At 43.8% G+C, this 25,077-nt stretch overlaps 1 protein-coding gene across 4 annotated transcripts in view; it reads right to left on the reverse strand.

Moving 5' to 3' along the window:
- The window catches only part of LOC310827295 (sodium channel protein type 1 subunit alpha), a 103,082-nt gene extending 96,681 nt beyond the window's left edge, over nt 1-6,401 (reverse strand). For all 4 annotated transcript variants that reach the window (XM_083703103.1, XM_083703101.1, XM_083703102.1 and 1 more), the window contains exon 1: nt 6,192-6,401. The gene's annotated coding sequence lies outside the window, so the exon portion shown is untranslated. The remainder of the gene's footprint in view (nt 1-6,191) is intronic.
- Nucleotides 6,402-25,077: the final 18,676 nt, after the last annotated feature.

Here is a 25,077-nt window from a genome sequence, read left to right on the forward strand (position 1 = left end):
GGAGGTGGGAGCTTCTTCTTCTTGCTCTGTTCTTCTCAGAGGGAGAAATAAAGACAATAAATTTATTGTATAGCTTTCTGACTGTGTCATCTAAGCCTTCGATCACACTAATTCGTCTCATTTGTCAAAGTTCTGAACACAAACAGTAAAGCATGGCTAATTCTACTCAAGTCATAGAATCTAGAGAACTGGGAGGGACCTCAAAGGTCGTCCTATCCAACGCACAGCCAATTCAGGAAAGCCACCACTACAACATTCTTGAAGAGTGGCTGTCTGCCTCTGCTTAAAAATCACTTAAAAAAGAGAGTCTACCATCTTCTGAAGCATTCTGTCAAGCCACCCATATTATCAGGAACCTCTTGCTAACGTTTAATCAAAACCCAGACAGTCCTCACCAACTACACAATATTCCCCTGCTGGATCAGAACAACACCCGTCTAGTCCAGCATCCCATTTCCAATATCCGGCCTTTGACAATATATTCCACAAGTTAACCATGCATTGTTGTAAGTGTAGGATGTGAAACACAAGAGCAGTCAAGTACAACATTCCTAGAGTGAACATGTTTACACATGGGGAGGAATGTTTGTCCAGCCAGCTGGTAAACTTCCTGTTTCCTTCTGGGCTGGGACAGACTTCCTCTGCATGTGACTTGAGGTGGGCATGGCCTCACCTGTGCAGGTAACAACAAAAGCACAGGGCAGAACAGCCATCTCTGTCTCTTTGACTACATGCATCGAAGAAGGAACATCTGCTTAGCCAAAGATGCTCTCTTGGCTCCAGCCAAGAAAGGACAAAGGGACTACCTTCTTATGAGATAGTTTCTAGGTATATGTTACTTTTTAAGCTAAGTCTGCCTTCTGGAATCCTATTGTGAACAGAATGATGTGTGAGTAAACCTTTTTTATATTTTATACTGTGTTGTGCAAAAATGTGCTAACAAACTGCTAAGCGTAATTTACTATAGATTGGCATGGGAGATTGTATATGGATTAACCAGCATGTTTTCTTCTATCAGCCAGTATCAAATCTGAGGCCGAACTTCCTCCCTTCAGAGTGTAGAGGAAGCCCTGATTTCTGGGAAAGGGGCTTTCAGATGAGGAATTACACCCACGCAGACAGTCAAGGCCTGCCCAAAATACTGGGCAGGCCAAGCAGGCCTCATCTTCCATTAAAACTCCTGCCAAACATGCCAGCATCCCACCATAGAGGTTGTTCCAAGGCTACCATGCACACACACACCCTTCCTGAATCAATGAGGGGAGCTGCAAGATGCAACTTTTCCACAAGAATCAACCCAGCGTCATACATTTTGCCTACACCAAAAAGCAATTTTGTATGTTTGTGCTGCAGTATGCAAGACAGGGAAGCCTCTTTCCATCCAGCACAATGCATGAGTAATCAGGACAGCGGACTGCCTTGGTCCCATGAGCCCAAGCAGGAGAAGGAGTCCCAGCAGGCCACTTAACAGCTGTGACAGCATGTCTGTTTGATCGCTTACTGCCACCAAACACTGCCTGGTTCTGCATCGTTCTCAGGCTTCTGGGGCATTAATCCACTATGAAAATTTGTGTGCTATCACCATCATCTCTCTCTCTTTTTTTATCCTACGCTTTCTCCAATTAGCTTAGGAGGGCACTCATTCTTTCCACCCCTCGTTTATGCTCTCAACAACCATGTGAAGTAGGTTAGCTTGAAATACAGTGACTAGTCTTGGGCTGATTGACATCAGGTGCTCTTTTAAAATATGAAAATGGGGGGGGGGGATTATTGGGTTGCTTTTGTTTTTGATATCGTGATTTTATATTGTGAACCGCCCCGAGATCTATGAGTATAGGGTGGTATAGAAAATTTAATAAATAATAAATAATAAGAATAGCCCAATGAACTTTGTGGCTATGTAGGAACTAGAACTAATAAATAAATAAATTGCTATCAGTCTTCCTACTCCAGGGATAGGGAACCTGTGGCCCTCAATATGTTGTTGGACTCTATTTCCACCAGCCCCAGTCAGTATGCCCAGTGATGAGGCTTGATGGGAATTGTAGCCCAGAAACATCTGAACAGCCACCATTTTCTTACCCTTCTCCTAGCCCAACATTCTATCAACTACACAAAACTGACAGTCATGTTTATGTCTCTCCCACACAGTATTGCACGAATGTTACAGAGGTGGGCACAAATGTTCTGGAAGTTTTGGGCTTGTGGGGAGGGAAGAGGGAAGGATTCATTTGCTTTGACATTTGAAGTTTGCATTGATTCCTCTTGAAACAGCACCTGAACAAAGCAAGCTGCTTTCACAGGAATCCCAGGCCTCCTGATACACCGCGAAGTGGGGCACAGATACAGAAGAAATAAAATAACAGTGTTTTGCTTTCTTAAATTACTCTGATCTGTGCAAAAGACTACAGGGACGAATCCAGATGCTTAGATGAACCTACAGCAACAATGTCCAGATGGATCTATAAAAACAATTGTCTGCTCACAGAAATAACTTGGGCCTGCATTTCCATTTGGTGTTGGCCTCATTCAAGCACCCAAGAAGAATGTGGGGAAGGGGAGGTTTGTAGGAGGCATGTGTACTGCCCCTGGCTCCAGTGTTTTTGCCCTGCATGCACTGCTCCAACCTTTCTGCCACACTAAAAAAACAATGTGGCTCTTCTTGGGCTTTAATCTAGGTTTTGCCAGTGAGATTTGTCAGGGCCACTGCCAGACCACAAGGCCACCAACTTTATCCATGGGACTGCCAAGCACGTGGGAGCACTGATGTGCCAAAAAAAGCGCATCTGTGCACCCATAGACATTGGTGCTTCCTTACAGTACACAAGGAGTTTCTCCCGAAATTTGAAATTGGCAAGGGTGACAACCTGCATGGCAATCCATGTGTACATACACTGCTCTGTGCATGGAATCTGGAACAGCACTAAATTAATATTGAAATCTGCTACTACTAGGCACTTAAGAGAGCAGAAATATCAGGCAACACCTGAACAAAGAAGCTAGAACACTTACGCAACAGTGAGTTGTTTCCTGAACCTCTCTGAAAAAGCAATGCTCCTTTAGGAATGCCACACATCCACTTATGAACATAACCCCGTGAGAACTCTGAAAAGAATGAAATGCTTGAAATTCTAATTGCACATAAGATCTTAGAGAGCCACAAGAGCTTAAGATAGGTCCAGCATCCTGTTCTTACAGGGGCCAACCAAATTGCTGTGGGGAAATCCATAAGCTGGACATGAGGGCAACAGCATTCTCTGTGTTTGCATTCCCCATTAACTGGTATTCAGAGGCGCACTGCCTCCAACAGGAAGTAGTACGGAGCCATCACGGCTAATAGCCTTTGATAAACCACTTTGAAGTTTTATTTCTGTAAACCACCTGGAGGTTTTATTACGCGGGATAAAGAATGAGTGAACAAGGAGACAGTTGAATCCTCATAATCAAGGATGGGGAACCTGTGGCACTCCTAGATGTTGCTGCACTCCAGCTTCCATCAGCCCCATCCAGCATGGCTAGTGGTCAGGGAAGATGGGAGTTTTACTCCATCAAATCTGTGGGGGGGGGGGGTATCAGGTCCTGTACCCTTGTTCAAAATGGCGTAGATTCTATGCACTTCAATTGGCTTGCAGTGGTCACCATGAGGGATGGCTGGTTAGCTTTGGCTCTTTGGGGAATCAAGAAAGGCCTCACATCTAAAACAGCATTACAGAACTTTTTTTTTAAAAAAAACAAAACCAAAACCAAAACATAATTTGTTTTATTCATTCATTCATTCATTCATTCCCTGCCCATCTGGCTGGGTTTTCTTTTCTTTTCTTCTAAATGTCAGATAATTGTTTATTTCATTGACATCTGATGGGAGGGCATTCCACAGGGCGGGCACCACTACCAAGAAGGCCCTCTACTTCTTTGAATCCTATATTTAATAAAGATCAGCTGGCTACAATTCTTTGGCTTAGCAAATTGACTTTGATGGTTGTGTTATATATTAAACTTGCTATCCCAGGCATACGCATTTAGGAGAAAGTTCCATGGGAACCAATGAAACTTTTTTCTATGCATGTATAGGAATTTACATCACACTGTTGTGCTGGTGTAAATGAATCAGCTTAATTGGCAAGAGGTATGAAATCTATATCCATAACTTCCTGCTGTATATACACAAATACACACACACACTCCTCTCAGTTACCAATAGAGAACAAGATACTGTCTCCTTCACTGCTGAGAGTGGCAAAAAATATGAAGATGAAGAGAGGGAGGGGGAGGGAAAAATATACCCAAACCCAAGCAAAGCCTAACACTATAATCCTATGAACCCACTAACCCTAGTAAATCCAATAAGACATACTTCCCTGTAAACATATATAGGAATGGGCTGTAATATATGTTGAACAGGGAACTAAAAATACACCAGATTAATAGCACAAATACTTCTATTTTATCCAAAGCCTGTGTTGCTTACAGCCAATATAATATCTTTTAAATATAATTTTCAGAACTAGCACAAGGAAGCTACCCTTCCCTTTTATACATTGCACAACAGTATTTCCCAAAGGATATAATGACAGGTATCTAAGATTAGAATGGAAGTTCTTTTCCCTTAACATTTGTTATTGGTTGTATTCCTTACCTGCTCCTTTGTGTTATGACTATCATACAAGTATCTGGATATCCCAACAGAAAGTATTTTCATTTTTTAAAAAAAAGATAAATGGTAATCAGGCAACTTACCCCCTCCACTGATAGATGTGAAAGAATAGCAATGATGAAAATGACTTCATTGTGGATATTGAAAAGAAACAGCAATGATTTACTATTTTCATTAAAAAGTGATGTAAATGATATGAACAAGTGAGATCTCACTGTTACAAGCCAGAACCCCCCTTTAAGATCTTCATATAGGCTAAAGAAGCCTAGTCGTTCTGCAAGATAAAGCAGTATGAACGCAGCCAATCTTTCTGGAACCCAGATGCAAGCTAGCAGAATTTAATGAGTCAGTGTGCTGACTGAAGAAATTCTCCTTCCCCCCACTCCAGGATGTGTAACCGTAGCTAGCTTAAAAATAATAATAATTAAGCAGCATACTTGAGCTTTGGTTGCACAGAAGTTTTACAGATGAGCAGTTCTTTTAAGGGACTTCTGCCCTGCTTCTTGTTTTATATTTGGTCTGATTGAACAGTGCTTTGTTGCTGTCCATGGTACTGAACAATGCCTCCGAGCTTCAGGGTACAGTCCAATGTATCATGCAGCCTCATTAAGTGGTAACACTCCAGCAAAATGAGTCTGTTTGCTTGAAATTCTGTCCACAAGGCGACTGCATCAATATTGTGCTCTTCACTACCCAAGGCCTGCTCTGCTGCAACCCAATACTGAGCTTCTCCCCCCTCAACAACAACAACCAAAATCCATCATTGGTAATAGAATCCTATTCAGGGATCAATATTCCACCCCCCGGACTCTTGGAATAGACTTTAGCATATTATTTGAACCCTTTTGGCTACACAAATCCTTCGACTGCAAACACCATCAAAGGTACTCTCTCTGGATATCTGCAGAGCAGTCACTGGGTACAGTCTTGTCCGCAGTACACACACCCCTGTATGTATTTTATGGAGATATAAATACACAGAGGTAGGAAATGACTGCTAGCCAAGTATCTTTTCTTGATTTTTACCATGAATTAATATTACAAAGAAACACACACACACACACACACAGGCACAAGCTCAAATGCAGACACAAAGCAGCTGTCTTATGAAAGAAGAAAGCACGTTTTTACACATTTGGAGTCCCAGGCAATGCAAAGATCCACAAACTGCAGTAAATCTGCCACGCTGAATAGCCATTCCCAACAATATTCTCCCGCAACACCTCGAAGGAAATGGATTTTCTTTCATAGCTTAATCAGTCAAATCAACAGTAATTCCCCCATGGAGAGAGATGTTTGTTAAGCAAGCCCTGATGTATTATTTATTTGTTTGCAGGGTGTTTCAAAGCTGGAAAAGGACTAGCAAGAAACACACAATACTTTTTCAAGCAAAGAAACAGACCACAAATTTCCTTTCTTAGCAATTTCTCCTCTGCATCCTAGTGCATTGCTGATAGTCATTGGTACTGGGGGGGGGGGGGGTTGAGAATCCCTCAGCATAGTTACCAGTAAATCATGCATTGGAAAAAAAAATTACCCAAGTAGATGCAGCAAAAGGTCATAATCCAACTTCCATGCCCCCATGAAGCATTAAGCTGAAGCAGGAAGCCCACTAGCTTGTTCAGGCCAGTAGACTCTCTCCTACACTTGACCTAGACTGCCTTACATAATGTGGAACCAGCGCCGTATCCTGAATGTCATCCCTGGCAGGAGTAGCAAGTGCTGGCAGCAGGCAGGCTGGTAGTTTGCATGAAGATCACGGAGCTTCTCTCTCTCTCCCTCTTTCTCTCTCCCCACCCCCCTGAAAACTGGGCTGCTCAAAGAGAAGAGGGACGATTAGCTCAGAAAAGCTGGTGTCATTCTTCCCCTGGAACGAATGACCGGGATAGACGAGAGCCTTAGCGAGGCAAGGCAGACAGCAAAATCTGCATTTGTCCTTACAGCCAGCCTCACACATTCCCTGTCGTATTGTCTCGAGGACTGCATAGCTGCAGCTCATGTGAGCCAGAGAGAGGCAAGTGAGGGAAGGATATGATGCTTGCCTGTGTTTTCTCAGTGTGGTGAGTAGAAGGCAGAGACAGAGGAACGGAAGGTCAGAATCTTAAATGCTTTCGTTCAGTAAATCGTGCTCAGTGTGCATGTCGCCGTTGTGTCACTATAAGAGTATTCGTGGGCAGATACGGTCGCTCATGGACCCCATTTGGCATGTTGAGCTGAATGCTTTTGATTGATTTGTATTTTTTGCCCATGCAAAGCAAGTGTAAACCTGATTCTAAAGAGGGTTTTTTTTTGGTAATTATTCTTGTTCATGGGGATTCCTGGCTTTAATTATTTTCTGAAGATGAGCATCTGAGAATTCCCTAGATTGCAACTGTGTTTAGAATATATTAGCACTTTCTCTGGAAGAGAGGCAAAAGGAACTAAACAGAAATAGGTACTTGGCTTGCAAGAGTTGGCAAAGACCTACACAGAATTCTATCACTGGGTAATAGTGAGGATTGTTTGAAATACTGTATGTGATTTGAATTCCTTCTCCAATTTACTTGGCAAGTTTGTAAACAAGTAGGAATGCAAAAAAAGAAAAGAAAAAAGAAAAAAAGACCCAAGCAACCCTGTTTGGCAACAGGAAATGAGGAAATGTTGTCAGCATGGTTACTGAACTTTACTATATGGCTCTGTTGTGGGTTGCTAACGTGTAAAGGTGAGCCAGGTGAGAAATAATTTAATCCTGTAATAATGACCTTCCAGGAACAGACCAAAGGTCTCTCTAGTCCAACACTCTGCTTTCAGCAGTAGCTAAAGAGACACCCCCAGGAAGCTCAAGACCTTCCACTGCTGTCAGCATTTGGTAATTGTTGGTATACTGCCTCTGAATATGAAGGCTCCGTTTCTAGTGAGTATAGTTGGTAATCATGAATGGATCCTTCTTCATTACCCTTTTAAAAGCCTTGTATTCTATTCTAACCGCTGTGCGAGGAAACACTTTTGGGGTGTGCCCAAAACTTATCAGTTTGGTTGTTTGATCCCAAGTTGTAGTGCTTTGAAGAAAAAAAGGGGGCAGAATAATCTGCATGGATGCACACTCTCTCCATACCAAAAATCAATTTATAAATCTGTTTTGTCCCCAGCTTAGTCATTTTTACCTAACCTAAAAAATCCGCCTCCTCCTCAGCCTTTCTTCCAATGCTCCAATAAATTGTACTTACTATTTTATGTATGTTCCACATTCTAAAGGATGGAGATATAATATATATATGAGTGAGCTATGAAGATTGCACGTGGTGTTCTAATGATGGATGCACCATATGTCTGCGTAATCTTAATAAATGCAAGTTGCTGTTATATTTCCAGTCCTTTCCCTAATATTTCTAACACTCAGGGCCTGGCATTCTCATTTAGCTTTTGACCTGACATCATGACCCCAAAATCTGCTTCCTAGGTAGCTGCAATCAATGTAGGTATCATAAGTCATAACCCATACCTATCATGCTGCCTCTGTTTCCTTCAACCTCCTCCTCAAGATTGACTTATCCCATGAAGCCCTTGACAAAATCTCTCAACCCCCCCTTTTGTGCCATGCCTGAGATGTAAGCTCATTGAGGGCAGGAGCTTGTCTTTTTGTTTGTCACTCTGTAAAGTGCTATGCACACTGATGGCACTATCTAAACAAACAAATAAACAATGTGGCAGATATTAGGGGCATTGTAATTAGCTTGCTGTTATTCCAATACACTTTTATTGCATCTCATCTGTCATGCTGTTGCACATTCACCTAGTTTGGAGATCTCCTTTCAAAGCTCTCTGGTGTCTTCTTGTTGGCTTCTATCTGTCTCAGGAGACAATGGAGTGTGTATCTGGAGGGGAAGTCAAAACCTATGTGTTAGCAGCTATGAAATGACCTCCCCAGGGTGCAAGTCTGGGCAGTGTGTATGAAGGTCCTGATAGGGATGTATTTGTCTGTCTGGTGTGGACCAGAACCATCTCTACTTTCATTCCTCAGGATTTGCCACAGCCCAGTCAGAAAGCTAGTTTCCAACAGTATATGCTTGTATGTTCAATCCTCCTCTTTGGAAGAACTAATGTCATTTGGTTGCAATTTCCCCACAATAAAACTTATGTTTTTACTTCATTAACATGCCAGTGGATTAAAAACTTCTCTGCCTAAGCATGATCAAATGCTCTGTAGGTCACAGACTACAGTGGTACCTTGGGTTACATACGCTTCAGGTTACATACACTTCAGGTTACAGACTCCGCTAACCCAGAAATAGTACCTCAGGTTAAGAACTTTGCTTCAGGATGAGAACAGAAATCATGCTCTGGCAGTGCAGCAGCAGCAGGAGGCCCCATTAGCTAAAGTGGTGCTTCAGGTTAAGAACAGTTTCAGGTTAAGAACGGACCTCCAGAACAAATTAAGTACTTAACCTGAGGTACCACTGTATTGGCAAGTAGATACATCTTGGCTTCTGGTAAGAGAAATTGCAGCATCACTAAGGACTTAGGAAAGTTGCCTCTTTGGTGCTGCTGTTTAACCAGGCATGTCCAAAGGGTGGAATAGCCAGGTACACTTGCCCCAGGCCTTGAAGGGCTAAGTTGGCCAGGGAGTCCTGCCAGGGGCCTCTCAGCCGAGTGGGGAATTAATGGGCTATCCCAGGGTCTCAGACAAGCTCTGCACAGGCCTGCTGGCATCTGTTTAATAATGAAGGCAACACACACCTGCATGCATGCACACCTGTTTACTTTGCACAGCAACAATTATAAAAACATGAGGTTGGAGCTTGAGAGTGATGCATTCCTGCCAGATTCATAACCTTTGAAGAGCAGTCCAATCCTTCGCTGAGTGGGGATGAAGTCACTACTAAATTCTGCTGTGAAAGCAGAACAAAATTTTGTGCCCCTATGGAGGATTTACATCAGTTTGGCATTAGTGATGTGCTAGTAGTACTCTGCCAGTGCAAGGGGTCAAAAATGGGTAGAGTTGTGCTTGGTCAGAATCCTATGCTTGCTTAGAGCAGTGTTTCCCAAACTACAACTCCCATCATCTCTAGATAGCAGGACCACTGGTCAGGGATTATGGGAATTGTAATCCAAAAACAGCTGGAGGCCCAAGTTTGGGAAACACTGGCTTAGAGCTTGGTCTGGCTCCTCATGGAGCGTATACTTATGCCTTCAAAGGAGGTGTCAAAAGTGAATGATCAGGAAGAGAGCATTGTACATATAAAGATGTGCTTCATGGGGACACAGCCCACTGCCCTTGTGCCGTGACAGCTTAGTGCAAACCAGCAAGAACTTTGGTGTAAGGAAGGGCTTTGCACAAGCAAACAGTCAATGTTAGCTACGAAAGAGGAAGGACGGATAATTAACTCTCACCTGGTCTGAGAACCTTTACAGGTACTTTGCTGCAGGACTGGAGACACAAACCCTCAACAAGAAGCCCAGCTTTGATCCCACAACTAGGCTACAAGAATAAGCCGTGCTATACAGGTAAGCAAAGAAGTCACCCGGTTAGGGTTAGGACTCATACTTCAAAGGGCAAACTGTGAACATCAGCCATCTCTTCCACCTGCTCTCCAAGGAGAGAGATGGTTGTGTAGAACATCCACTCTCATGATCACAGAGTTTTCTCCCTCCAGCCCCACGCAATTAGAGGCAACTGGCTAGCAGCCTTCTGCTACTCAACAGGAAGCATCAGAGTCCCTCACACAGAGGATAGGCAAAAAGTATGTCCCGTGCCACAAAGCCACAAATCTCCTAATGCAAGTAAGTCCACTCCTGCCATCCATGCACAGGTCTTTGCATCATTTGGTGATGGCTATTAGCTACTACTGGCACAATGCTCACAATTATTATTCTTTTTTAATATTTCAGGTAAGAGCAAGGGCACACAGCATGGAACTGGGCAAACTGCAGGCAGCATTCAGTGCAGTTTTTCCCAGTGGAGAGATGAAGGTTACCACCATGACTACACAGCCTCCCCCAACTAGGTGGATCTCCAAATATAGACCTCAGGAGAACTGCCAGTGGGTAAGTAGCGGGCCAAGCTGTGATGTGACAGCCCTTTCTCAAGCCCTGACTCAGCAATAGTCATCAGAATTATCCATGGCAGCTGCTTCCCATTCTTCCTTCCCACCTCCATCTTTTTCTTGTCTCCACACAGGCAACCACTGAAACTGTGCAGAGGAAAGGATACTTCTAACACCCAGTGCCATGCCGAATGCAAGTGAGGCCTCCAGCAGCAGCAACAATAGCAGATCAACGTGACCAGTGAGGAGAATAAACACAGCTGTTTCTTTTGTGATTTCTTTGGTCCTAGCAGGGTTTCTGCACCAGAAACCCAGAGTTTATTAATTCATTCATTGCATTTACACATCACCCTTTTCTCTAAAGAGGAAGGGGGGTAGAGAAAATTTCAGAGGTACACAAAATGAGGTTTGTTTGGTTCAATATGTTTTGAAGTACATTTCCTTTTCAGGGCACGTCCAGCATACAGATGTTCTTCAGTGTCCTTATCCGGCTATAGAGCGCACTGAAGAGCACTGGCGTTTTTAAGATGCCCCTGAAGAAGAGTACTTCTTCCAGACATGTTGGGAGTCAAATCAATATTGTTTCAGGCACCTTCAAGGTTTTATCTCCTGCTCCCCACCAACACATTTTTCATTGGAAAGTTCTGTGTCTTTCTCTTGTCTCGTCTCTCTGCATTTGGACACCTCTTAAGATGTAGTGACCAAATTTTGCAATTTTTCTTGAGGTGTTTCCCCACCCCTCTTCATTTCAAAAGAAGCCTGGATTTTTTTTAAAAAATCCACCTTGGACCAGTGGGCAAAAATAGTGCTGATCTATTATTGGCAGAGTTCCCATCTCCTGCTCTGGAAAACAAAATGTTTCCTGACAACCGGGGGGGGGGGGAGGGTGGAATGAGGGGTGTGTGTGTCACACAATGCGATTGTCTCTTCTGAATCACACTTGCTTATACTGCAAAGGATGGTATGTAATTTGTGGTAAGAGAGAGATGCTTTGGCTGCAGTCCTCAAACCACTTAACGGTAGAGCTCCCCCATAGGCTTCAGCCTGCCCCCATTTTGAGTAAATGAGTTAAAGAAGACTGTGGCCTAGCAAAACAGCAGAAACAGAACAAGTGTTAAGTGACTTACACGTCTCCCACCTTCCGGAAGCTGCCCAACTCTGCCCTTGTTTATGGCTACAGAATATCACTATCAGTTAGGAAATGTAATACCCTGGTGAATATCAATATACTTTTAGTCTGCTATTGGTTTTAGTCTGAATGTATATGGCTGCACTGCATGTTACAACTTGTGTTGTTGAATAATAATAATACTAAAAGCTAAATATACATATATCAGCCAGGTAGTTCAGAGAAACAAACACACCTCATAGAATCAGAGTTGGGGGTGGGCATCTAGTCCAACCCTCTGCAATACAGGAATCTCAACTAAAGCAACCACATTCCTTTGTGATCAGTTAGACAGAAGATCAATTACTGAAATTGTGTGGTGTTTACTGGAAAATGCATAGACAAATGCCTTCATTGTTTTGAGAAAAGTCTTGCGTTCTGACCTCATGCTTGCTTATTCAAATACAGTCCACTTTGGACATCATGCCAAACCATGGTTTGCCAAGGTTTTACTGTGATCCAGCATGACATCTGAATTGGCAAACTAAGTTGAGATTGGCTGTCAACTTCCCTACAGTGGCAGGTTGAGCAAGTGAAGTTCTAGGAGGAAATGAAAGAATATTGTAGTGGAAGGATGGGCCTTCAGCTATTGCTGGACTACAACTTGCAGCATCCCTGCTCATTGGGGTTGATAGAGTTGGAGTCCACCAACATACTGTATGGAGGACCACAGCTTCCCCCTCTTGCTATGCACGCCTTGGTTCAATTCAGATATGCTATAAACCATGGTTTGTGTTAATCATGCTTTCGAAATGAGCATACAACCAATCCATGGTTTGTGCTCTGTTCCTCGCTTCCCCAAGAGTCCCTTGATGCTGTCCCAAACCATTCTTCTGTGCCTTGCTTTTCACAAAGCAATACCATGTGTGAGGCTTTGTTAGTATTTCATTTATTTACTTGCAGACCAGTGTTTTTTCTTCTATGGTTAGGGACGTGGGTGGCGCTGTGCTCTAAACCACAAAGCCTAGGGCTTGCCGATCAGAAGGTTGGCGGTTCAAATCCCCGCGACGGGGTGAGCTCCCATTGCTCGGTTCCTGCTCCTGCCAACCTAGCAGTTCAAAAGCACGTCAAAGTGCAAGTAGATATATAGGTACCGCTCCAGCAGGAAGGTAAATGGTGTTTCCATGCGCTGCTCTGGTTAGACAGAAGTGGCTCAGTCATACTGGCCGCATGACCCGGAAGCTGTCTGCGGACAAACGCCAGCTCCCTCAGCCTATAGAGTGAGATGAGTGCCGCAAACCCAAGAGTCGTCCATGACTGGACTTAACAGTTAGGGGTACCTTTACCTTTACTCACCATGGTTACAGTAAGTGCCACACTTTAACAACAAAAGGAGTACCTTGAGTCCCCCCCCCAAAAAGAGCACTGTACTCTTCACCAAGTAGTCACATTGGTCAGTTATCTCATGGGAGCAGTGCAACTGAGGATTCTCTTGCCCCCAAAGGCCACAGGATCCTCATGTCTGGCATATACAGAGTTGCAGCTGAAATCTTTTCTCCCCAAGTCCGATACAAATGCCATGACTTGGCAGCAGATGGCTTGACAGCATGAAGATGCTGAGTTAGCAGGAAAGGATTGATCACATCATTGTCTTACTTGAACTTGGGGGAATTCTGATCTGTTAAATACACTTCTTTCTCATGGCCATTTCAGGCTTACATCCCAGCCCTAAGAGTTGCTGCCCTGGCATAATGAATACGCCCCTCCCAGTGCCATGATACTATATGGGCCCCATTTCTTAAGTCAGGGCTAGCTCCAGATTTGGGAAAGCTTGGGGGGGGGGGTTATTATTGGTGAACCCCTTCTTATTTTAATGGGCTCCTTTGGTCTTACCTGGCAGTGGGGACAGCAGGAGGGCTGGAAGTTGCTGTTTTAATTTTCCACAAAACACCGAACACAGTGTCACTCTGGGTGTCCTGAACCCCTAGCTTATCTGGGGCCAATATGCAAAGTCCAAAGGTCAATCCACACAAGCAAAGTCTGAAGGTCAGGAAATGCAGCCCAGGGTCAAGCCATGTAGTCAGGTCTGAAGTCTTGCAGTCAGGATCCTGTCAAACCTGAAGGACAGTCCTGTAGAGGCCCAGAAGCATCCAAGCCAAGGTCCATCAACATGGGCAGTTGAGCAGACACAACACCTCAGCTCTGCTTTCCTTTTATACTTTGCATGCTATTTGCAGCTTCTGGGCTTCACGAGGCAGGTGACCCTCACCTGTTCCAAGTCCACTGCAGCTGAGGAATCACACACCTCCTCCCAGAGCTAGTGAGCCCCACCTGGCCAGCTAGGGAGCTGGGCTGTGGGCCCTTGCCTGCCTCAGCCTCCTAGAACACCCCTCTTACTGCTCCCTACGCCTCAAAGCCCACCGTGTTTGTGGAGACAGCCCCCCTCCAGCATTTTGATGTCCCAGATCCAGTCGTAAGAATGTTGGTGGGTGTGAGACTGGCTGGTTAAAATTGCACAAATTAAATGCATGGAAGGCGGAGAGCTTAAAAGCTCTTTTGTACAGGGTTTTCCTGGTGCAGAAATAGCTTTCAAGCACTCAGACTTGCTTACTGGGCTCTGGGAGACTCTCATGAGATCTCGAATGGCCCCCAAAGATCTTTCCAGAGCCTCCCAGAGCCTGGTAAGCGAAACAGCGAACATTTAAGGGGGGTGGGTTGGCAACCCATTTGGCCCACTGCCTCTGGCAGGTAATATGTCTTGTGCAGGGATGGGTCCAAGGGGGTGGTTTAACTACACACATTTTTGTGTATGTGAACCATCCCCAGAACATAACCTCGGTGCAAGTTGTGAGTTACATGTACTGTTCTTATTCTATTGCATTGGAATGTGAGGTCAGTTACATTTGTGGGAGAGACCCCTCAGAGTCTGCTCTAATCCAAAATGTAGATTAATAAATATATTTATATGGGTAAGCCATATAAAGAATGCTGTCCTGTATTCTATTATTTGGGTTTCCCAGGTAAAAAATGAAATACAGTGGTAGCTCGGGTTACATACGCTTCAGGTTACATATGCTTCAGGTTACAGACTCCGCTAACTGAGAATAGTACCTCAGGTTAAGAACTTTGCTTCAGAATGAGAACAGAAATCGTGCTTTGGCAGCACGGCAGCAGCAGGAGGTCCCATTAGCTAAAGTGGTGCTTCAGGTTAAGAACAGTTTCAGGTTAAGAACGGACCTCTGGAACGAATTAAGTACTTAACCTGAGGTACCACTGTAATAATCTTAGCTAGTAATGTCAGGAATGAAATTTATTTGTGTGGCCGTGAGCTATCACAAAGGTAGAATATCAATAATAATAATAAAAATGCTTGAACAGTACCTACAACATTGATGGGAAAAGTACAATAGCACTTATGTGTCATTAAAGACTGGCACATTCCCAACCTAGAGGTGTCCTCTTACAAATAGTTACATGTGTGTGTATATGTGTTTATACATCTATATATGTGTATTTTGTCACCCTGGCCTTCTTTGGAGGAAGGTGCAGAATATAAATCTAATTCATCATCATCACCATCATCATCATCATCATCATCATCTCTCTCTCTCTCTCTCTCTCTCTCTCTCTCTCTCTCTCTGTGTGTGTGTGTGTGTGTGTGTGTGTGTAAATACCTTTTCTGTTAAACATAAGGCAAATCTGTATAATAAAGACAATATCTAGGGATAGTTTATTTGGATTCTTTTCCTCTTCAAGACGCCACATGTGATCTCAACCTTGCACCCCCAGCATTTGTTGTTGCTGCTGCTTTTATATAGCTGTCAGGTCAGCATCCCTGCTTCCCCCAACTCCTTCTGTTGTACAGCTGGGCAGTTCTCCTTATGCATCGCCCCCAAAGAGGAAATGCGTCACCAAACAGAGGACAATGAAATGCAGGCCTGTTTCATGGCAGCCGCCCTGCAGATAGCTATTAGCTATGAGTTATCTTGGAGAATTCTTAAAGAAACCCTAGAAAGTAGGCCAGTATTACTCTCTCCGTATTGGAGGTGGAAAGCTTAGACTGGCTGCCCTCCATTAACACGGGTTATAGGAGTGACTGCCACTTTCTGTCCAAGAAATAAGAGACCTCCAGAATAGGTAGATGCCGCCTTCACTGCCCATTTCTGAATGCAATCAGGTTATCTGGGCACATGCATTATTATTTTTTGCTCCTCCTGCCCAGTTTCTGTCTGCACTGGCTCCACCTCTCCTACAGTGAATATGCCCCCTTAAATATGCCCATGTTTCATTGGAACCACCCATAGCTGTCAACATTTCCCTCTCGCTTTTTCTGCTCTTTTAGGTGCAACAACCCTTTGGTGTTATGCCACATCCTCACAGGAGCCATTTAATGATTGATGACAATTGCACTTTCTCAGAAATGTGTCCGTTGGCCCAGAAAAGTTGGTATCTGTGCTCTGGTTTCATTTCGTTTCATTTCGTCTCTCTCTCTCTCTCTCTCTCTCTCTCTCTCTCTCTCTCTTGTTATTTTGATCCCAGCCCCTCTCTTTAACTTAGTTTGGCTCTCCACATGTCAATCTAGCTTCTATTATCTTTCCCTCTCCTAATTTGGCACCTGGTTCCTCCCTCCTCAGCCCTTCTGTACAGATTATTTACTGTTCTGTCTTTCCCTCTCTCTCACTCCCTAACTCCCTCTACAACTTTAACCGAATAATTGCCAGTCACAACGGACTATTTCCGTAATGAAAATCAATATTTTCCATAATGAAAATGGACCATTTCTGTAATAAACCACATATTTGATCATTCTAAGGCTTGTCCCTTATGGTAGACCTAGTTTTCCTATGGCACAATGTGACTGTTGCTTAAAGGTCTGAAAACAAGGCATCAAGTGTCTGTGTATATTGTTATACATGTGTTGACAAGGACACATGGTACCATTTGCAGAAAATGCATTTTCCTTGGCCAGCAATGATTTCAGGTTTATGTATAATAAGGGTCTTCTCTTCAACGAACTCAAGACAAATGCAAGATCCTCCTTTTAGTAGCATCACTGCATCAGCCAGTATCACACTGTTTCATCAAAATTGCATGTGGCACTCTGCATTCTGAGGACTTTAAATCGTAATTCATGATAGAGAGTTTTTGATGTTTCTGCTGTTGGACTCGCACATAACCTTGGGAACCTATTCCAGAAAATGCAGTGGTGGTAGCACCATGAACTCTCTTAAGTGTTCAAGTTGACCGATGCCAACGTACAGTGCTGTAAGGAAATTGCTTCTCCTGCGATCACGTTGCACAGATTTATGGTTCAGGATTATCGATGCAACCTCAGCAGTAAAGGCAGTTAAGGGCTACTTTCAAAAATGCTTTTGTACCGCCCTAGGCATACATCATTTGTGATTCTGATTTATCACAGGTACTGAATTGCAAAACCTTGGAAATAAGACGTGCTGCCGAGACATTTCACAATACTTTCTATACCCTCTAGGAACACATCAACACCATGCTAAAACACTAACATTAATCTTTGCAACACCATTCAGGAAAGTCTGAAACAACGCTTCTCATTCTCTTCAAACATCAAACAGCCTTTTGGTTTTTGTCATCCGTTCAAGCATAATCATACACCTCTGTATTGACCAAAAAAGAGAGGGGAGCCCATATTTACATTCTGATCTAGGAGACAAGTTGCTGACCGGTAATATCTGCCTCCAAAGAATTTTGGATGGTATTTCTCATTCTATAGACGGATGATCGCCATAAAATCTGCATGCTAGTACAGCTCTACTTATGCCAATCAAAGAACTTGTTTCTTTGTTGGAGCAAAGTTAATCAATTACCATAACTGAGGTGTAGTTGGTTATAGGGAACCATGCAGAGGGCCTTCTTGGTAGCAGCGTCTACCCCATGGATGTCAAGGAAATAAGTAACTATGTAACCTTCAGAAGGAATCTGAACAGGGAAGTTTTTAATGTTGAATGTTTCATTATGTTTTTGTATATGCTGGAAGCCGCACAGAGTGCTTGGGGCAACCCACTTAGATGGACGGGGTACAAATAATAAAATTATTATTATATTGAAGTGGAGAGTCTGACAGTCCCCCACAACAACTTTTGGGAAGGGGGTCACAGTGTGTGGGGAGGGTGGAACATTGGCCAGCCCAATCCCACAAGTGCATCACCACTTGCAGTGGTTAGAATTGAAGCCATAATGCTTATGGGAGCCAGTGTGGTGTAGTGGTTAGGAGCAGTAGACTCATAATCTTGTGAACCGGGTTCGTGTCTCCGCTCCTCCACATGCAGCTCCTGGGTGACCTTGGGCTAGTCACACTTCTCTGAAGTCTCTCAGCCCCACTCACCTCACAGAGTGTTTGTTGTGGGGGAGGAAGGGAAAGGAGAATGTTAGCCGCTTTGAGACTCCTTCGGGTAGTGATAAAGCGGGATATCAAATCCAAACTCTTCTTCTTATTATTATTGTGCTCATCTCTTTTTACACTATCTTATAGATCACCACTCTTTATATTAAAATATAATCAGAATTCCTTTGGCTTCTTGGCCATCCGGCAGGGTACTAAAGTAAACAACCTCCACCCCCTTTGCTGGCTGGCTATATGTCAGCTTGAAAAGGTTGCTCTTAAATGTATCGATCCCACTCAGCTAAGTTTCACACCACCTTTAAAAGGGATACACTAGAGCAAGCAAAAATCAATCCAGCATCTTCCTCTTTGTTGGCACGGCTGATCGGTGATTCTCTGCGCTCCTGCATAAAATTGCTTCTGAATTTCAGAGCCAAATGGAATAGCCCATCAAGAGGAGATTGCAGATGGTCAACGTCAGGGCTTCTCTTTAGGAAGTGTTGTGGCGGTGATGGGGAAGGAAAGCACCCCTTGTCAGCACAGTCACTTAAATAAGGCAGAGTTCAGAGAGAAAGTAAATCCTTCTAACACTTTGCCGAGGAAAGCTGAATAAACATAGTAAAAATCTGAAGAGAAAGGAACAGACAGTAGGCTTTCTTTCTTCAGGCCTTGCAGAGTGGCCTTCAACCAAAAACACAGATGAAAAGCTGTAGGCTAAACCAGCCTCATATAACCAGCATGCCTGCACCTAATTAATGCAAGAAGGGGTTAATGTCATAGAGTTAGCTGTCCTGCCAGGCTTAGCCTATGCCGCTTCCCCTCACCTTGGGAGGAAATGGCAATCCTGAACGTTGGCATATGAGGAGCTCTGAGCTGCTCCCACCAGCTGCATGGCCTTACCCAGCCTCTTTTGTTTCAGATAACAATGAAGTCTAAAACAAGCATTTCCCTATATCAATAGTTTAGGAACCTTTACTATATTGTAACCAAGCAATGTTTTACTACCTGTGTGTCTTTTGCTGACTGCTGTATGGAAAATCACATGACTTAGACCTTTGGAGAGTTTGTAAGTAAACCATTTTTATAATTTACCGAATGTGGTTTTTTCTATGCTGGGGGAGGTGGGAAGCTTTGGAACAACATTTTAAAGTGGGATAGTTTGGAACTCACTGGAAAGGGCACATTTTAAGATTTTACAGCCTATATTGCCATGCTTTTATTTGCTGCATGTTTTGCTATTTTAAATCTCTGCTGGGGTACTTGCCCCAAATCTGAAACTTGACAGCCAAGGATTTTCTAACAAAAGCTCTAGGGGAACTCTAGGAATTGTAGACCTGGGAGAGGAATAGGGGGGGTATCCTAACAACTCTCAGTACCCTGAACAAACTACAGCTCCCAGAATCCTTTGAGAGGAAGCCTTGACTGTTTAATGTGGTACTGCTTTAAATGTATGGTGTGAATGTGGCCCTGGTTTCCTTTTGCACATGAACTTCACACAGTCTTTCTGCATAGCTGCTCAGAACAAAAATGAAATTCAGCAGAATGCTACATAACAGGCATCTCCAAACTTGGCCCTCCAGATATTTTGGGACTACAACTCCCATCATCCCTAGCTAACAGGACCAGTGGTCAGGGATGATGGGAACTGTAGTCCCAAAACAGCTGGAGGGCTGAGTTTGGGGATGCCTGCCACATAATCTTATGTGCTTGTACTTGGGTGTACCTCAGCATACTCCCATGATACAGATGCATCAGGTAAGCAGCAGAAGTAATGCTGATGCTGATGATATTTGTATGTTGCCCATCTTACTGGGTTTCCCCAGCCACCCTGGACAGCTCCCAATGGAATATTAAAAACACCATAAAACATCAAACATTAAAAACTTCCCTAAACAGGGCTGCCTTCAGGTGTCTTCTAAAAGCCAGATACAGTGGTACCTCGGGTTACAGACGCTTCAGGTTACAGATGCTTCAGGTTACAGACTCTGCTAACCCAGAAATAGTACCTCGGGTTAAGAACTTTTCTTCAGGATGAGAACAAAAATTGTGTGGTGGCAGCGAGAGGCCCCATTAGCTAAAGTGGTACCTCAGGTTAAGAACTGTTTCAGGTTAAGAAAGGACCTCTGGAACGAATTAAGTTCTTAACCTGAGGTACCACTGTAGTTGTTTATTTCCCTGACATCTGACGGGAGGGCATTCTACAATGCATAGCATTTAATTCAACATTTGTTCTAAATGCCAATGGCTAAAACGAGTGCTTTTTCTGAGGGGATGCAGGGGGATGCATACCCCTAAACATTTTGTGAATCTAATGGGAGATTCATCAGTTCTGTTGCTACCCATGATGGCAGCCTCATTTCCTGTCACAGTGTTTCCTGAGTCTGATGGAATGAGATTACCCCTAAACATTTTTTTTAAAGAAAAAAAGCACTGGATAAAATGATAGCTTGCATGAAATATTGTTAATGGGACATTGGCCTGGTAATAGATATTATCAAGACAGCCAGTATGATTAAGTGGCTATTAATCGCTGCTCGTCATTAGGCCTGTGTATTGCCTCTGTTATGGGAGGCAGTGTACCACTGAATGCTGGGAATCACAGGTGGAGAGAGTGCTGTTGTGCTCAGATTCTGCTTGTGGGCTTCCCATTGGCAGGGCAAGAACAGGATGGACCAGATGCTCTTCTTACATTCTTATCTCACAGGCCTCTTGTGAGGATCAAATGGAATAATGCTTTCTCCCGCTCTTCTGTTCCCCCATGACTGGCAACAGTACAAGGAAGAGCAGGAAACTAGGGCAGTTATTTCCATCCTTGTTGCAATAAAAGCAAGAGGTTGCTGTGAGGGTGAGTGAATGATGGTGTCAGTCAATCACTTCTTGCCAAAAGTAAGGACCAGGACTGGGAGTCTCCTTTTGCCTGTAGGGGCCTTTGAGTCAGGCAGAGCCACTACAGGCATAGAGAAACTTCAGTGCACACAGACTCAATACATGAACTCACTGTGATCAAGGGATTGGAAATGTTTGTTTGTGGGGAAGCCTAACAGACAGAAAGCAAAGGAGAGTTTAAGCCAATTTCTTTTAACAGTCAGCAAATTAGGAAGTCAAAATATAGGCGTTCTGATGAGTCCAATCCACTTGGGCTTTGATTTAAGGTGTAACTGGAAATGCTTCAGCAGTAATTTGCATCTTCCTAGCACTTAGGTTTATGCATATTTAATGATGACATTGAATAATTTTGAATCATCCTGGATCGACAGCACACGCCTCTACTTTCTGAAGGCAAGCTCTAAATAACCCAGAAATGCTTGTGTTGGGGGGGGGGGGAGTCACAGGGAGACCGTGACGGGTCTGGTCAAAACGAGGTGCCAAGAAGGTGCTGCATGTGAATAGTTTCTAATGTGGAGGCAGCAGCCACAAGAAGCAATTCAAAGTGTTGTGTTTGTGTGGTCCACTTGTGGTGTCAGTGGCAGGGCAGAGCTGCACTACCGACACCAGAATGGCTGTTACTGATTTTGATAAGGATGGTTTGCACCAACAGGAAGCCCTATCCAGGTAAACAGCAGCAACACCTATGTTGGGAAGCTGGCTCTGCGACTACGTCAAACCACTTGCCTCAATACTGGTGTGGTACAGGGAGCATGTGTGTACAAAGGGGAAGAGGGGGTGCTCAGCATGTCCGATTACATTTGAGCAAAAAAAGCGGCTCAGATTCAGGAAACCCAGATCACTGAAACAATTACTAATAACATTTGGCATCCCACATGGCACACAGAAAACATAGAGCCTCAAGAACATTGGCTATTGGATTTCCAACAGCATTTTGCAACATAGCACACCTGCCATTGCAGAGGAATTTGCCATTTGATTGTTCCAGTCACGTTTCCTGTTGGCAGTATTCAGCTTTGGCCTGCAATGTTTTTTGTGTTTGATTTGTGTTCTCCAGGTGACATACAGAGGATTTCTTATTTAGCAGGCATTGCTGAAGCTTTTGCAGTGTGATGCTAGTGAATGCAGTGTATAGCTTTTGCAGTGTGATGCAGTGGGCTGCTTTGCTTTCTCATTATGAGATTTATTTTACAGATCAACCATCAGATTACTTTCTTTTTTCCAAAATAGTCAATAATTTATAAGGAAGAGGCTTATAACGGGGCTGCTGCGTTCAGCTGATCAGTAGTTAGATTAAGGAATTTAAAACACTTAAGAGTGACAATTATTAGGCAGGAGATTGTGTGGGGGAGTGCTCCTGTTTAGGTTGCCAGCCAGCCAATCACACTGTCCTTCAGCATGTTCCTCCCCCCCACCCCAATCGTCTTTCCCACAACAATCAATCAGCATTCCATGCCCATTGAGCATGCTCAGTCAGCATGGGGTTTTATTTGTCCCCAGCCCAATTAGGTAAAGGTAAAGGGACCCCTGACCATTAGGTCCAGTTGTGGCTAACTTTGGGGTTGTGGCACTCATCTCGCTTTATTGGCCAAGGGAGCCGGCGTACAGCTTCTGGGTCATGTGGTCAGCATGACTAAGCCACTTCTGGCAAACCAGAGCAGCGCATGGAAACGCCGTTTATCTTCCCGCCAGAGCAGTACCTATTTATCTACTTGCACTTTGACGTGCTTTTGAACTGCTAGGTTGGCAGGAGCAGGGACCGAGCAACGGGAACTCACCCATCGTGGGGATTTGAACTGCTGACCTTCTGATCGGCAAGTCCTAGGCTCTGTGGTTTAACCCACAGTGCCACCTGCATCCCCCACCCACATTAGCTTTCCTCTAAAAGTGTGTGTGTGTGTGTGTGTGCGCGTGCACACAGGCACGCAAGACTTCAGGTTCCCCATAGCTTGCTGATACCTCCTTCTATGGGCTTCATAAGGACCCCTACTTGGAAAATTACTTTAATATTAGTATGTAGGATACATATATTTATAAAGATTGCAGGTAGCATGTATCATATTGAATGAGGCATCCCTCCTCTTCTCTCACATACCTAAATAAATCAACTATAGAACCTGCCAGCATTTCCCCAAGGGGAGAGGGGGGGGGGAAATACTGCTGGCAACCCAAAGTTCATTATTCACAGCCACACAGGACTTGGGAAAGAATACATAACTGCCCACTCAAGCAACTGCTAGCATTTCATGAAAAGGTTCAAATAAACATGTCCCCTTTTATGTGTTAGCTTTTATGTGGCCACAAGTATTCACATTTTGAACCCAAAGCCTGAACATCAGTTTTTTATTTTGTCTCAACTCTACCTGAAAATAACATGCAGCGTGAGTCCCTTTTCTAAGGCACATGCGCATTTTGAAACAAAAATATTTCGCTCTTCTGACTGAGCATAGATAATAACATCTTCCAGTTTGAACTGCCAGCACTTCACTCCACCCTGCCCCCAAGAACACATTTGCAAAATCAATCATTCCTTCCTTTTGTATTTCGCTTGCAATAACTCGGATGGAAATGACCTAAAACATCCTTGGTGATGATTCCTTTCTCGATGATTAGGAGTGCTTCACCCTCCCCAAGAAAGCCACATTGTCGGCTTATAATTATTTCCAGCAGTCCCTCTTGGCTCCGTTTGGTATGGATCTTAGATCAATGGCTTCTGGTCTGCAACAGCTCTGCAGAACTCCACTGCCAAGAAACCTCCACCTTCATCAGGAATCCAGACTGCAAATTGTCAGTAATCACAATGGAAAGCTACATTTAGGCTCCCACTTTCCCATAAGCTCTCTGCAGCCCCTTCCATTCTAAAATTCGTATGTTAGCATCAGACAGGCCTCAAAAATATGTCTCGTTATAGGGAAAGGGTGCGGGGAATGAAGAAATTGGTTCCGCCCCCCCATCCTCAGATATTTGGCTCACCCGTTTAATTTATAGTCTTGTCCGTTTTTTTCTCTCTCCAGCGGACAAAATATTTAGCCCCTGAAATCTCCCTCCCTCCTGCCCTTCTCGCTCTCCTCTTAGAAAAATGCCTATCACGACAGGTATATGTCTGTGTTGCAGAAGGTCATATCTGTGGTCCTCCAGATGTCATTGGACTCCAAACTCCTATCAGCCCCAGCCAGTGTAGTCAAGGGCCAGTAATGGTGGGGGTTGTTCCATCAACATCAGGAGCACCACAGATTCCCTGTCCTCTGGCCTACTCTGACTACCACTAGCTCTCTAGGGTTTCATGCATCTATCTTTGCCATCACCACTTGAGACCCTTAAGCTCAGATCCCTGGGATCGAACCAGCGATCTTCTATATGCCAGGCATAGTGATGGATGATTTTCTACCAGCAGTTTTGTACCCTGCACTGCTCGGGAATTCAGGTGAGGAAACCCCAAATTCTGTGCCATTTTGAAAACCGTGGTGAAAACCAGTGCAGTTTTGAAAAGTTCAGTTCGCCATCTTGATTCAAAATGGTGTCCAGTTGTATCCAAACAAAGAGGAAAACGTGCTTCTTGTTCTCCTTGATCACTTTCTTTAATTTTCTAGCATTTCTTGAAAGGCAAGTGTCATCTTATTTTACAATCAGCAATCAATTTCCCCCCTTTCTTTTATCATTTATGGGGAGCAGGGCAAAGATGCTAATAATAATGCAGAATTGTTCTGCCTACTTTTGCAAGAAGCTCACGATTCTCCTTATCCTCAAAACTGGAAGAAAGCACCTGATGGCATAACTGCAACATCTCAGCCACCAATACCATTTATTTTCACTACACTCTTGCTAACATCTACTTGATTTAAGACATTCATAGGTAAAGGTGTCTGAGTAAGACACAGCAATGTGAATTGGAACATAGAAGGGTGTTTACTTCTCACTGTTTACAGTGCTACATATATTTATCCAAATGTTGTGTGGGACATTCAGAAAACTAGGAGCTATAAAAAAGGGGTGTGTGGATTAAATTTGGATGACAAAATCAGTCTGATTTGGAAATAGGACTTGCCAA

Source organism: Podarcis gaigeae (assembly GCF_964106915.1).
Source record: "Podarcis gaigeae genome assembly, chromosome: 1".
Taxonomy (NCBI): Eukaryota; Metazoa; Chordata; class Lepidosauria; order Squamata; family Lacertidae; genus Podarcis; species Podarcis gaigeae.